This window comes from Bos javanicus, chromosome 1, assembly GCF_032452875.1.
Source record: "Bos javanicus breed banteng chromosome 1, ARS-OSU_banteng_1.0, whole genome shotgun sequence".
Taxonomy (NCBI): domain Eukaryota; kingdom Metazoa; phylum Chordata; class Mammalia; order Artiodactyla; family Bovidae; genus Bos; species Bos javanicus.
In genome coordinates, this window is record NC_083868.1 from 53,693,589 (window position 1) to 53,707,188 (window position 13,600).

General features: G+C 39.0%; 1 protein-coding gene across 10 annotated transcripts in view; it reads left to right on the plus strand.

Annotated features, from left to right (window-relative positions):
• Window positions 1-13,600, plus strand: part of DZIP3 (DAZ interacting zinc finger protein 3) — a 129,937-nt gene that overhangs the window by 45,697 nt on the left and 70,640 nt on the right. The window lies entirely within an intron of this gene.

A 13,600-nucleotide genomic window follows, 5' to 3' on the forward strand; every position in this document is an offset into this window, starting at 1 on the left:
AAAATCTTTAACAGACTTCTAGTTGTTCCTGGTTAAGTTCAGACTTATTAGCTTGGTTCTTTAAGACACTTTGGACCCTGCTATACTCACTGGTGTCTCTTGTCATTCTTTTCTTACTATATATGCAGCAACTATACTCAACTTGTTTTAGTTATTAAGTGTGCCATCTGTTTTACTTCTAGAATTTGCCCAGGATACTCCACTCCTTTGAATTTGGCTGGTTAAAACTTCTAGAAAGTCCTATTTACTTTGCATTAGGTGTTTCAATGACATAGTCCCTTTTTTTCTCCTATTAAAACATTTACTAAGTTCTGTTGTACTTTTATGGCTCTCTTTTCCATTTGACTATAGCCTCCACGAGGGCAAGAACTTTAACTTGCTTACTGGTATATTCCCAGAATGTAGCATAATGCCTGGCATATAGCTAGTACCCAATAGTTACATGACAGATGTGGAGATTCTGCAATGAGTGTGTTAGTTTTGTTTTGATAGGCAATTAACTTATTTGGAACTGAACTGCAAGGCTGTTTTTTTTGCCTAGTGGTTCCAGTTTCAATTCAGATCTTTTGTCTTTAGCTGAGCTGCTGTGAATGAGTGTTCCACATGTATGGTTCAGCTGTCAGTCAGAGACATGGCCAAAAAAATTGGGGGATCTCTTCTCTATTTCCTTTCTGGAATTCCCCCACACTCAACAGCCATGGCTCCATGGCTTCAATTTTTTGGTTCCTTTAACCAGGGAGACCTTTGTTTTCCTCTGTGTTATACTTGTGCCAAAGAATTGATGCTTTTGAATTGTGGTGTTGGGGAAGACTCTTGAGAGTCCCTTGGACTGCGAGGAGATCCAACCAATCCATCCTAAAGGAAATCAGTCCTGAATATTCATTTGAAAAGACCCTGATGCTGGAAAAGATTGAAGGCGGGAGGAGAAGGGGACAACAGAGGATGAGATGGTTGGATGGCATCACTGACTCAATGGACATGAGTTTGAGTAAACTCTGGGAGTTGGTGATGGACAGGGAGGCCTGGTGTGCTGCAGTCCATGGGGTCGCAGAGTCAGACATGACTGAGCGACTGAACTGAACTGAACTGAATGTTATACTTAGCCTCAGACTAAAAGCTCTAAAAGTGATAAACTTAATTTCATGTAGTTCTCTTCTCTTCTCTCTCAGCATATATGTATACCCTCTACGTTCAGTTTGTTTGGTTGGTTTGTTTCTTCCACTCTTTGGTGTCTTCAAGGAGTTGCTTTTTGAAATTTGTGTAAGTTTTATAGTTATTTTCTGTGGGAAAACCCTGGAATAATTGAACCTTATTATCAAAAGTGGAAGAACTACCTCATAAGGTTTTATGAATGAATGACAGAAATATTTGGTTGTTTTTTAACTTTAAAATGCTTTATTGTTATTAAAACATGCTTAAAGAAAAGCCCCAAAATGCTTTATTGTTATTAAAATATGCTTGAAGAAAAGCCCACAAAATATAAATACAGAGTTTAAAAAAGAATTATGAAGCATACAGTCTTGTGGCTTTACCGAAAGCACCAAATAGTTTTGTTAGTGCTCCAGAAGCACTCAGTTCTCCTCTTCCTAGGTAACTGTTGACCTGACTTTCACAGTAATCATCTCTTCACTTTCTTTATTAATATAAATGCATTTCTAAACACTGAATTTTTTTTATAGGTTAGGCTTTTTTAAGCTATAGTTCATATACAGTAAAATTCACTTAAAAAAATATACGTTTAAGTGAGTTTCTTTATATACAACCAGGTGACCACTACCATGATCAATAGCTCTTCGTCTTCCCTAGTCTTTATAAAATCTATTACATAGTCATTCCTCTTCAACCTCTAAATTCTGGTAACCAGTGATATGATTTCCATTCTGATTAATACTGCTTTTTGCTGATTATCCTCTAGTAGGAAGACCTGTAGCATCTGGATTTATTTTACTTAGTGTAATGATTTTGAGATTCTTCCTTGTTACTGCATGTATCAGTAGTTCAGTTTTCTTTGCTGCTGAGTAGTCTTCCTTTGTATAGATGTACCATAACTTATTTATCCATTTAACAATTGGTGACATTTGAATTGTTTCTGGTTTTTGGCTTTATATATAAGGCTGCTATAAATATTCATGGATTACTCTTTGTAGAAAGAGATGCTTTCATTTCTCTTGGGTAAATTCCTAGAAGCAGGATTGCTGAGTCATATGGTATGTGTTTAATGTTACAAGAAACTGCCAGACTGTTTTCAAAGTAGCTATACATTTTGTTATTTTCACCAGCATTGTAAGAGAATTATAGTTTCTCTGTATTCTGTTTAGCACTTGGTATTATTAAATTTAAAAATTTCAGCCATGTTAAAAGATATGTAATGGTATCTTATTGTGGTTTTAATTTGCATTTGCCTAAATTTTCAAAACTAGTTTTCTATTTTAGATCCTTTGCTTTTACATGGTAAATCTCAGAAACACCTTATAAATTTCTGTAGACTTCTTGCTGAGGTTTTGATTGCATTGAATTTGTAGGTCAGTTTGGGGATGATTTATATCTTAGCAATATTGAGAACGCCCATCCATGAAGATGGTGTATAATTAATTTCATTTAATTGAGTCTTCTTTGATGTTGCTCAGAAATATTTTGTAGTCTTCTGTGTACAGGCTTATAAATATTGTGTTAGACTATCCATGTATATTTGACTTTTTATGCTATTGTAAATGATAATTATAAAACTTCAATTTCTAGTTATTTCTATTATATAGAATTGATTTGTGTCTATTGAACTTATATCCTGTGACTTGCTACTTACTAATTCTAATATTATTTGTAGATTCTTTGAGGTTTTCTGTAAATGATTATACCATCTGTGCATAATGACAATTTTATTTCTTTTTTGCAATCTGTTTGCTCTTTGTTTATTTTTCTTTACATGTTGCATGAGCCAAGTTCTCTATTACAGTGTTGAATACACTTGTGAGAGCAGACAGACATCTTTGTCTTTTCCAGATCTTAGGAAGAAGACTTCAGTGTTTCACCATTTAGTATGCGGTTACCTGTAGAATTTTTACAGATGTTCCTGTTTAGGTTGAAGAGATTCATTTCTCATGCTACCTCTCTGAAAATTTTTATAATGAATGAATAATGAACTAATGCTTTTTAGCATGCATTGAGATAATCATATGGTTTTTGTCTTCTTTATTGTTAATCTGTTGAATTACATCAGTTTATTTTCAAATGTTGAATCATATGTGCCTTACAGGAGCAAATAGTTAATTGTCATGATCTTTATTTTATTTCATGTTGCTGCTTGTCTTTTAATTTCTAGCTTTATTGAGCTATAACTGGTATGTAATATTGTGTAGGTTTAAGTTATACAGTGTGATGCTTTTATATATGTATAATATTCACATATATATGTTCATATATATATATATATACACATATATATATATGAAACAGTTACCACCGTAAGGTTAGTTAATATATCTATCACCTCATATAGATTTTTTGTATGATGGGAATTTTTAAGATGTTTTGTTTTTTTGGCTGCACCTTGTAGCATGTAGAATGTTAGTTCCTCAACTCAGGATCAAACCTGCACCTCCTGCATTGGAAACATGAAGTCTTAATCAATGGACTGCCTGGAAAGTCCCTAAGATCTACTGTCTTAACAACTTTCAAGTATACATTGTAGCATTGTTAATTATAGTTACATGATATATTTTGGATCCCTGGTTTGTACCTTTTGACCCCTTTACCCATTCTGTTGTAGAAACCAGTACTCGAGAAACCAGGCACCACACTTGGAGAGTGGGAGAACTCAGGTCTATTATGCTGGGGGGCCCAGAGGAGTTAACACTCCGAACTCTGAGCCCCAAACAAAGGGGTTACAGAGTTTTTTATACATGGACAGGCATGATTAAATGGGTTTGCAGGTTTGCAGGGGCTAGGGCGATTGCAAAGAGCAAAACAAGGGTGAGTGAGATAAGCTCCAGTTCCTAGTATTGTGAGTCCCTACTTTCTGAGACCTACATGATCTAGACTTTGCAAGGAGCAAGCTGGGTTACAGATGCAGAAGGAGCAGGAAGTTATGTAAAATTTTAATTTTTTCCTTTCATTTACCCCCTCTTGATGCTTCTATCACTTATTGTAGAAAGCATCATCTCATGTTTTGGTAGGACATTCAGAGCTCCCCATCATTTAGGGGGCTATATTGAGCTATTACCGTTTGTAACTTTATGGATTTAATCCAAGAGGTTATGAACTGACAATTACATTGAGAATACAAGGACCACAGAAGAGCACTGCAAAGAACATGAAGAGAGGACCTGTTAAAGGGAGAAGTCAAGATGCCCAGCTCCAGATATTGTTCTAATTACCCCAGAAATTAGCTAGTTTCTCTCTTTGTATGATTTATTCCCTTAGTGGTTGGGCCTTGCCCTTGACTATTTCTGATTGGTTTATAGCGTTCTTCAATTAAGAAGAGATAGAGTCGTCTCTTTTCAGCTGTCAGTAGGTCTCAGTTCAGTTCAGTTCAGTCTCTCAGTTGTGTCTGACTCTTTGTGACCCCATGAATCATAGCATGCCAGGCTTCCCTGTCCATCACCAACTCCCAGAGTTTGCCCAAACTCTTGTCCATCGAGTCAGTGATGCCATTCAGCCATCTCAACCTCTGTCGTCCCCTTCTTCTCCTGCCCCCAATCCCTCCCAGCATCAGGGTCTTTTCCAGTGAGTCAGCTCTTCGCATCAGGTGGCCAAAGTATTGGAGTTTCAGCTTCAGCATCAGTCCTTCCAATGAACACCCAGGAGTGATTTCCTTTAGAATGGACTGATTGGATCTCCTTGCAGTCCAAGGGACTCTCAAGAGTCTTCTCTAACACCACACTTCAAAAGCATCAATTCTTCAGCTCTCAGCTTTCTTCACAGTCCAACTCTCACATCCATACATGACCACTGGAAAAACCATAGCCTTGACTAGACAGACCTTTGTTGGCAAAGTAATGTCTCTGCTTTTGAATATGCTATCTAGGTTGGTCATAACTTTCCTTCAAAGGAGTAGGTGTCTTTTAATTTCATGGCTGCATGCACCATCTGCAGTGATTTTGGAGCCCCCCAAAATAAAGTCTAACACTGTTTCCACTGTTTCTCCATCTATTTGCCATGAAGTGATGGGACCAGATGCCATGATCTTAGTTTTCTGACTGTTGAGCTTTAAGCCAACTTCTTTACTCTCCTCTTTCACTTTCATCAAGAGGCTTTTTAGTTCCTCTTTACTTTCTGCCATAAGGGTGGTGTCATAGGTCTAGCCCTTTCCTATTCTGTAAAACCACCTCAGCCAGGGAGTCTAGTTGGTCCTGTAATGAAAAGCACAGCAATAATACTGATTAGGGATAGAGGCCAGAGTTGACAATGAAAATCCATTGATATTTGGATAGCAAGATCCTCAAACTTTTGCCGTGCGTTGACCAGCCAGCTGCCAGAGTGTGGCTGGAGCAAGGCTGAAGAGTCCTCAAGCTTCTGCTGTGCATTGACTAGTCAGCTTCTGGAGTGACTAGAGCAGGGCTCAGCGTCCTTCATGGGTGAGGGCTGTTGTCTTTGGAACCAGACCTTGAGGAGGTTTTTTGGGGTCCCAAACTGTTTTCCAGGTGTCCTCATCAAGGAAGCTGCAGATTTCTTGACTCTGGTGTAGTGACTCGAAGGGATGACATCTGTAACTTTAACAGCAGTAAGGGTTGCCAGGATGACCATGTGAGGGCCTGTTCAAACTGGCTGAAGTGGTTCCTTCTTTTAATCTTTAACCCATATCTCATCTCCTGACTGATAGGGATAAACCCAGTTGCCCAAAGGAATGGGTATCCTTTTTAAGGTTTCTTGGGCAATATGGCTGAAGACTTTTCCAGGGCCTGGAGGTGTCAGGACATCTCCAGGTCAGCTAGTTGTTGGTGGTCTCCCTTGAGCTTTTCTATTACTGGGGGCAGTCTCCTGTATAAGATCTCAAAGGGAGAATAGCCTGAGGACCTCAGGGTGCATTTATGGAGGGAGAGGAGAGCCCACAGAGTGATAAGGCAGCTTGTTCTAGCATTGTCTGGGTGTTTGCTGGGTGGATGGATATTCTTGTTGTACTACTACTTGGAGAAACAAACTTAACAAGAAAGTTAAAGATATATAGCCCAAAGATTAATAGATTAGGAAAGCTGTTGTGGGGCTAGCCAGGAGAACCAGGTCCAGACATTGGTTTGTGACATTAGTGCTTCTCTAGGTATGAGAAGATGCAAGAATTTGGACTCAAAAATCTTTACCTAAAAACATCTGAAGGCCTGTTTTCTGGGTTTTTCCCAGAGCATAGAGTGCCTTATTTTTTTTGTCTCCATCCTGAACTCCTTTCAAGGGTGTGTTGAAGGTCAGCATTTTGTAGTGGTCATGATTTAATCTTTGTAGAGGCAGCTGGCAAGGGCCACCTTCCAGTCAGCAAGGTCCCTTCATAGCCACATACTTGGCCATATTTTTGGGGCATTTCATGGTCATTCTGTCCCACTTAGCTGGGAAGGCTCATTCCCAGATCTAACAAAGATTCCATTGAAAGGCCAATCAATGTGTTGTCACTAGACCAGGCCTTGTAAGTAGCAAAAGTCTCTGGACCATATCTGTCTTACTAGCCTCTTGGTCCAGGAAAATATTTTCTCTTGTTGTTTCTATCCATATCTAGAGTTACATTATTACAATTATTGATCTCATATGAAACTGCATATCAGCATTTTATCACAGGCTTAGTCACACATTTGGTAACATAAGAGATAATCTTCTGAAGCAAGCTACATAGAAAATAATATAGTTAGCAGTTATTAGTAAGGTCACAAGCAAGAATTTAAGTCAAGAATTTTCACTGGGTATAGCCTGGTGTACCCCAGCTCATTTGACTCAGTTAAATGATTATAGCCAAGTTTTCATCTCCTGGTTGTATATCATGGAACATCTGATCTTTATGCAAAGACTGGTTATTGAGATAAGCTTTTAGAAACAATCTTAGAGTGTCCTTTTTAATAACTTAATTAAAACTTTTGGCAATATAACATAACAAGGAACTATCTCAGAAGTGTCTTAGAAGCACAGACCTTAATTAACAACACTAGACTTAATATTCAGTGAAACATTTTTCTTCTTTTTTTTTTTTGGAGAACTCACTGTGAGGGCATTAACACTGTAGCCAGGTAAGGCTTTAACCCATCAAATAAAAATGAAGTCTGTCAGGGAGCTGGGAAAAGCCAAGAGGTCATCTTGGATTTCCCCTAGCCCTGGCTCTTTGATTTTGAGCTGTTGTTTATCTATTTTTAATTTCCTGATTTAGGAGCAGACTATTGCCATGTTTTAAGGACATCAGGACAGCAAAAATCTTAACTGTGAGGGTTTTTTTGTTGTTGAAGCAGAATGAACTTTGGCTACATGTACCATAATCTTAAATGATGTTTATTTACTTTATCAAAGTAACAAAAATATTTTAAAAACAAATATAACTCACTTAAATTTTTAGGCAAAGAAATTCATAATCTGTTATTTAAAGCTGCATTCTAAGAACTTTGTTCTCTAAATAGAAAGAAGACCAAATTCCAGTCTGGGACCGGCTTACTGTTAGTAACAAAATTTGTTTATTTGCTTAATCTTAGAAACTCTTTTCTATAAATCTTGAAGAACTAGCAGTATTTTTTTAAAGGCATGAGAATAAAACCATAGAAAGCATGTTTAAAATCCGATTCTATAGCAATTGACAAGGAAACCTGGTCATAACATTTTAATATGATAACTAGAATTATAATTGACCATATTTTATCAGGACATATCAGATTTATATGAATTTTACACAATTTTAGGATACCTATATTAGTAACATCAACCATACAGTATAATCTGAAATGATTTATTACCCCTTCAACAGTACTTCCTTTGTGACTCAGCTAGTAAAGAATCTGGCTGCAATGCAGGAGACCTGGGTTTGATCCCTGGGTTGGGAAGATCCCCTGGAGAAGGAAAAGGCTATCCAGTCCAGTATTCTGGCCTGCAGAATTCCATGGGCTGTATAGTTCATGGGATCGCAAAGAGTCGGACACAGCTGAGCAACTTTCACTTCACTTCAACAGTACTTCCCATGTAATTTAACATGTCCAGTGAACCCAGGTAGCTTAATAGCTCTTTGGGATGTCTCAGGGGCCCTCTGAAGCATCCCAAATTTATCTAGAAGTCAAGTTGTTTAGGAAGTTTTATCAATAAATATCAAAAGGGTTTATAACAGTCAGGTAAAATCGTATAAGTCACAATAGTTATTTACTTAGCCAAAGTTAACAAAAGATTTTAAAGGTAAATTTAGAACAGATCAATTAAGAGGTAAAGAAACTTAAATCTATTATTGAAAGTAGTTCAACATCTGAAGAAAGTATGTCCTGTTAACAGAGAGAAAGGCCAAATTCAAGTTTTGTACCAGCTTACTTTAAACTCATTTAGGTGCACAGACTTTTTAGGGTCCATTTTCCACAAACCTTTTAATCAGTCTCTATAACAGCCACCTGTAAGTCAGACCTACTTTGTTTTCCCTTTATAAAATAAAATTTTATTTTTTATATCTTCTTTATTAAAAACATACACCTTACTTCTTTATTAGATTAGCAAACAAACATTAATACTAGATATTTAATATTGAATATTTCCCGGTTTATGTGAATCTGAAATTTATTTAGGTTAATTTTTCATGTGCTTAGAATTGTTTAATTTATAAGCACTCAATTTTCTTTAGGTCAATTAAATTAGAATGCATTTACAACTTAATATTATCAGTAAAAAGACATACACTGAGACATACATAAATCCAGACAGACAGACAGAGATCTTAGAGTTTTCTGTTTGAGATTTAAAATATCTCTTTGACCCCTTTTTTTTCTTTGCATGAAGTTCTAATTTGCCCAAGACTGAGGTCTCAGGCAGAGTGGGCTGTGTATCTCAAGGACATGGAAAGGGTTAACTTCAAGCTTTTTCCTTGGCAGGCCTTTTAACAAGCTAGTTATTTTTAACTGTATATGCAAAAAGAATTGGCTTTGCAGTTTCCAAAAAAAGTTTCTCTCACTCAGTTCAGTCAGCAATCACGCACTCACAATCATTCAGAGGCTATCACAATGCCTCCCTTCTCCTGAGTCCCCAGGTTTTCTTAACTGTTGCTCCCTTCCTGGGAGCCCCAAGGAGGTTATCAGTTACAATGCCTCCCTTCCTCCCAAGTCCCCAGTTCTTCCTATCTAGTGTTCCCTTCCTGGGAGCCCAAGGAGGTGATCAGTCTCTTCTACCCGTTGGGGTAGGTTCCTGCCTGGGGAGCGACCCCAGAGCCTTACCTTATCCTGTGGCCATTCCTGGTGAGTTAGTCCATCCCTCCAATGAGTCCAGTCGGGGCTCGGCCGTCTGGAGATTTGGAACACCGGTCTGAAAGAGAACCTGGAATACCTTCAGGTAACATACCGCCACATTCATCTCCAGGTTCCTTGCCTCCAGCCCGGCCAAGCCACCAGTCTAGTGGCCCAAGGGGCCAGTGTGGTTGGAATCTGACTGGGGCCTCCAGAAATGTTGCAGTAATAAGTACTCAAGAAACCAAGCACCACACTTGGAGAGTTGGAGAACTCAGGTTTATTATGCTGGGGCCCCAGAGGAGTTAACACTCCAAGCCCTGAACCCTGAACAAAGAGGTTACAGAGATTTTTATACCCAGACGGGCATGATTAAGTGGGTTTACGGGTTTGCAGGGGCTAGGGTGATTGCAAAGAGCAGGACAAAGGTGAGTGAGATAAGCTCCAGTTCCTAGTATTGTGAGTCCCTACTTTCTGCGACCTATGTGATCTAGACATTGCAAGGAGCAAGCTGGGTTACAGAGGCAGAAGGAGCAGGAGGTTATGTAAAATTTTAACTTTTTCTCTTCACTCCCACCCCTGGCAATCACCAGGGGTGGTTTTTGAGTTCAGGATTTTTCAGCTCCCACATATAAGTGAGATTGTACAGTATTTGTTTTTCACTGTTGGACTTATTTCACTTAGCATAATGCCCTCCAAGTTTACCCATTTATCACAAATGGCGGTATTCCCTTTTTATGGCTGAGTAGTATTCCATAGTGTATATATATGCCAAATTTTCTTTATCCATTCATCCATTAACAGACACTTAAGTTGTTTTCCATGTTTTGGCTGCTGTAAATAATGCTTCAGTGAACATGGGGATGTAGATGTCTCTGAGACAGAAATTGTATTTCCTTTGGACACATAAAATGAAGAAGTGTTAGTCACTCAGTCGTGTCTGACTCTTTGCAACCCCATGGACTGTAGCCTGCCAGGCTCCTCCATCCGTGGGATTCTCTAGGAAAGAATACTGAAGTGGGTTGCCATTTCTTTCTCCAGGGGGTCTTTTCAACCCAGGGATTGAACCTTGGTCTTCTGCATTGCGGGCAGACTCTTTACAGTCTCTAGGTTGCCTTTTCATTTTGTTAACTATTTCATTCAGTGTGCAGAAGTTTTCTAGTGTGATGTAGTCCCACTTAGTTATTTTTGCTTTTTTATATGTGCTTTTGATGTCATATCAGAAAATCATTGCCAAAATCATTGGCAATGTTGCCTTCCTCTTTACTTTCAAAGGTCTCTCTTTGTCTTTTACTTTTGTTAAATAAGTTATAATGCATCTCAGTGCAATCTTTTTAAGGTTCAACCCATTTGTGGTTCTTTGAGCCCTATGTATCTGGATGTCCATTTTGCACCTGAAGTTTAGGTAAGGGATATTATTTGTTTTAAATACTCTTCTGTCCCTTTTTCTTTCTCATCTTCTTCTGGGATTACCGCACAATTGCAGTCATCTCACACACTAGTAAAGTAATGCTCAAAATTCTCCAAGCCAGGCTTCAGCAATATGTGAACCGTGAACTTCCTGATGTTCAAGCTGGTTTTAGAAAAGGCAGAGGAACCAGAGATCAAATTGCCAACATCCTCTGGATCATCGAAAAAGCAAGAGAGTTCCAGAAAAACATCTCTTTCTGCTTTCTTGACTATGCCAAAGCCTTTGACTGTGTGGATCCCAATAAACTGTGGAAAATTCTGAAAGAGATGGGAATACCAGACCACCTGATCTGCCTCTTGAGAAATTTGTATGCAGGTCAGGAAGCAACAGTTAGAACTGGACATGGAACAACAGACTGGTTCCAAATAGGAAAAGGAGTTCGTCAAGGCTATATATTGTCACCCTGTTTATTTAACTTCTATGCAGAGTACATCATGAGAAACACTGGACTGGAAGAAATACAAGCTGGAATCAAGATTGCCAGGAGAAATATCAATAACCTCAGATATGCAGATGACACCACCCTTATGGCAGAAAGTGAAGAGGAACGCAAAAGCCTCTTGATGAAAGTGAAAGTGGAGAGTGAAAAAGTTGGCTTAAAGCTGAACATTCAGAAAACGAAGATCATGGCATCCAGTCCCACCACTTCATGGGAAATAGATGGGGAAACAGTGGAAACAGTGTCAGACTTTATTTTTCTGGGCTCCAAAATCACTGCAGATGGTGAATGCAGCCATGAAATTAAAAGACGCTTACTCCTTGGAAGGAAAATTATGACCAACCTAGATAGCATATTCAAAAGCAGAGACATTACTTTGCCAACAAAGGTTCGTCTAGTCAAGGCTATGGTTTTTCCTGTGGTCATGTATGGATGTGAGAGTTGGACTGTGAAGAAGGCTGAGCGCCGAAGAATTGATGCTTTTGAAATGTGGTGTTGGAGAAGACTCTTGAGAGTCCCTTGGACTGCAAGGAGATCCAACCAGTCCATTCTGAAGGAGATCAGCCCTGGGATTTCTTTGGAAGGAATGATGCTAAAGCTGAAACTCCAGTACTTTGGCCACCTCATGCGAAGAGTTGACTCATTGGAAAAGACTCTGATGCTGGGAGGGATTGGGGGCAGGAGGAGAAGGGAACGACAGAGGATGAGATGGCTGGATGGCATCACTGACTCGATGGACATGAGTCTCAGTGAACTCCCGGAGTTGGTGATGGACAGGGAGGCCTGGCGTGCTGAGATTCATGGGGTCGCAAAGAGTCGGGCACGACTGAACGACTGATCTGATCTGATATTGTTTCTCTTATCACTGTCCTATAAATTCCTTAAGCTTTATTTATTTGTTACATTCTTTGTGCCTTTTTCAGGAGCCACTGCAAGAAGGAATGTAGTCTGCCAAGATACAAGCACTGCTTGCTGTAATTTCTACCCCTCTTCTCTGTTTATCTGATACTCAATGGTTGCACTCAATAGATTTGCCTCAGTGATCCCTATGAGGCAAGACCCAAATGTAAGCCTCCTAGTAAGCCTCCGACAGTGCTAGGTTGCCAGATGCCTATATTGAGTTTTCCTTTTCTCAATGGAGAAACTGTAGGCCCAGAGGGACCCTCTTGGTTCAGTGCTGTGCCAGCCTGGGAGACGGGTATGTGGTCAAAGAAGGACTGCTTTTCTAATCCTTTTAAGATAGCTCTGCTTTGTCTCTGTTGTCCAGGGAGATGCATCAGCCTCACAGTTGGGTTCTTGGATTTTCATAAAGGTGTCTTGTCTCTGGAGAGTTACTCGTTAGTCTTTTTTTTTGTGAGGGAGACTGAAGTCTGGAATGTTCATGTTGCTGTCTTGATGATGTCATTTCATTGGTGTTGTTAAAAATATTATTCATGATGAGTTTTAATATGATAAGGCAGGCTTTATTCAGAACTTTCATGAGAGGCATAGAGACTACTGCTAAGGGTTTTGTAGTAGGGAGTGAGACTGGACAAGTAGGAATTTATAGTCAGGAAGAAGAGTGGGAATCAGTGGACGAAAAATTACTAAGAATCATCAAGGGTAATTCTTTGTTAAACTTACCTAATAGGACTCTTGCTGAAGTCAGGCCAGGATAATCAATGTTACCTGAGGGAATACGGAGGAGAGGAATTTGGTCTGATATCAAGAGTGACCAAATAACCAGTAGCGGATTCTGGCTAAAATTGACGTAGCAGAATTCTTCCTAATTTGGAGCTATTGAGCACCTGGACAGGCATGGGGCCTAACTGAAAAAGCATTCAAAAGGAACTGACTAGCGTTTGGTCTTAGAGAGAATCTTTGTCATTTGATTCAATTTTCTAGTATAATTAAAGGATTTCTGCCCTTTGCACCTAAGGGAAATTGATCCAAAGTTTGTTTGTTTGTTTTTGTAGTATCTTTGTCTAGATTTGGTATCAGTGTAATGCTAGCCTCCTAAAATGAGTTTGAAAATTTTCCTACTTTTATTTTGTCAGAATGCTGCCTTGATACTATTTTATAAATGCTTTGAACTGTATAAAAGGCCAAAAAGATAGGACACCAAAAGATGAGTCTCTGAGGTCTGAAGGTGTCCTATATGCTGCTACTGGGAAGAATGAAAGAGAATCACCAATAGCCCCAGAATGAATGAAGTGGCTGGGCCAAAGTGGATACAACACTCAGTTGTTGACGTGTCTGCTGTCAAAAGTAAAATCCAGTGCTGCAAAGAAAAGTATTGTACAGGAACCTGAAATGTTAGGTCCATGAATCAAGGAAAAT